Source organism: Prunus persica, chromosome G3 (genome assembly GCF_000346465.2).
Source record: "Prunus persica cultivar Lovell chromosome G3, Prunus_persica_NCBIv2, whole genome shotgun sequence".
In the NCBI taxonomy this organism is placed as follows: Eukaryota; Viridiplantae; Streptophyta; class Magnoliopsida; order Rosales; family Rosaceae; genus Prunus; species Prunus persica.
Window position 1 is genome coordinate 13,778,230 of NC_034011.1, and position 2,407 is coordinate 13,780,636.

A 2,407-nucleotide genomic window follows, 5' to 3' on the forward strand; every position below is an offset into this window, starting at 1 on the left:
TGATGTAATACACTTAAAAAGCCATCTTCAAATCCCAATTCACATATGCAGTCTTTAAATCCCAATTCAATGCAGTTTGGTTAAGGTTATGTAAATGTCGTGAAGGAGTTAGGCTAATATTACACAGAAGTTTGTTTCATTAAATAAAAAAATACTTTACGGAACCGTTGACACATTCTATGTATGAGAATGACATGTGTCTGACTTCAAAAACTCATCTGCCTATCCATTTAGATTGCCTACGTGTAATAGATTTACAGATCCATTTACTTTTCTCCTCACCAACCCTCAGCATCTCCATTTCAGTTTCTTCATTTTTCTGTCTATGCTCTGCATCCAACTCCATATACATTTAGGACAATATCAGAATAAACATAGCGTAGTATCACACTAATCAAAATGAAAGCATGCATCCGCTATAATATTTGCCATTATTTTGGTTCTAATTGTTATTGTCCAATAACTTAAACCTCAATTTATGTACAAAAATACACTAAGATTGAGAAAGACGAAGAAGAATAGAGGAGCAGAGGTAGAATTCGAAAAGGACCCGTAGGTCTCTATTGTGTATTTACATGAGTTTGAAATTGGACATTCCCAAAACCTATTTAATCATCATGTACCTAAACCAAGTTCAACCCATATCATGGCATGTAAGCATCTCCCCGTGTTATCTCTGCAGCCAATTTCAACCGAAAAAAGGGCATGTTCTGCGAGGTGCAAGTAGCTAACGGAATCTCAGCGCTCAAAAGCTCAATGTACTTCAACACGAACATGCCACAATCGCCTCTGAAGCAAAACAGAACTCGATCAATTCAACTAATGACATCTAACGTAATTGACAATTTAAAGTAATAAAATTAAATAAAAAGTTGTGCTTACTGATTAGACTGTTGTGGAACATCCACACGCTCTATTGGCCCACGGACATCACCAATCTCGGCTGCAATTGTTTGCGTAAACACCTTTCTTCATAAAAGTCGATGGTGTTGAGAAGATTTGGAATCGTAACTGAAAGCGGGGCGAGTTCTTCCTTTAAGATCTCATCTGGAATAAGTGAAACCATTGAATCGTACACTTTGATTTCACACTTAACCAGATTAATCATTACAGCCACCCAATGCTTGTACTTCATCAACATACAAGGGGCATGCACCGTATATGCGTTCTGCCAATCCATCCCACACGCCGGAACCTTGCCATTTACAACGTTCAGTAAACTGTTTCTAATTTTCCACCCAACCTGCTCTTTTTTTTTAATTATCCGTAAAGCAAGTACGAATGTGATTCTGTCAAATAGAAAACAATCAATGGTTATACACCTCCACAAAGCAAGTATGGATGATTTGTAATTATTAACAGCACTTGGTCAAGGCCCATGACATACTATAAAAAATACATCGGTCGTTGTCCAGTCAGATATTTCTACTTCCTCCAACTCTTGTTGTCGCTTCCGGATGAGATACAACCCCAAATCAATGTGTTGCAACATGTTTTTCTTGTCAATCTCATAATCTATGTACATTAAAACAAATGCATAATCAATTAAACTTACATCTCCTTTCAGCCAACCATCAGCTTTGACGAGGGAAGCGAAGAATTCAATATCAGCTTCCACGTTGCCAAATTGCATCACCAAACTATGAATATAAAAAAGTTTTAGAACACAACAATTAAAAAATATATACACTCATGCCTTCTATCTCAAAAAACAAGGGACTTACTTTGGGTTATGGCGCCATTCCCAACAAAGTTTTAGCACTTTCACCAGATCATCATGCGGAATCGCCTTCATTGGGTCTAACGTATGAAGTCCGGTTGTCTCTGCCAGAGTTTTTGGAACCAATTCACTACCTTCAATGATCTTCCACATAGGAATGATCCTCTTTCTCTTCCCTAATTGGACCCCTTGTTCCACAGCTTTACCTTTATCATTCAACCAAACGTTCAACTGAGATAGCACAGCTGTAGGTTGATCCAAATCAATGTCCCCGACAGTAAACTCAACCTTTGTCCCCTCCGTGCTCTCGCCAATGTCATCGCCAAGCAACATAACTTCATTATCTACTTTCTCACATTGGTTTCTTTGCACTTCCTTTTCCTCACTTGTTTGTCTTTTCACTTCCTTGCCCTCCCTTCTTTTTCTTTGTGGATCCTCTCCCTCACTGCTCTTTCTTTGCGCTTCCTCTCCCTTGCTGCTTTTTATTTTCACTTGCTCTCCTTCACTTCTTTTCCTTTGAGCTTCCTCTACCTCACTTGGTTTTCCTTGCACTTCACCCCCTTCAATCCCCTCCTCTTCCTTTTCCTCTCCCTCATTTCTATTACTTGGCCCTCACCCCCTTCAATCCCTTCATCTTCCTTTTCCTCTCCCTCATTTCTGTTACTTGGCCCTTCACCCCCTTCAATC

The 2,407-nt window shown here is 39.2% G+C and overlaps 1 long non-coding RNA gene across 1 annotated transcript; it reads right to left on the bottom strand.

Moving 5' to 3' along the window:
• LOC109948325 lies at nucleotides 480-922 on the bottom strand. Its single transcript, XR_002270976.1, has 2 exons — nucleotides 883-922; nucleotides 480-789 (listed from the first exon to the last, which is right to left on the bottom strand). It is a non-coding gene; the product is annotated as an uncharacterized LOC109948325 (long non-coding RNA).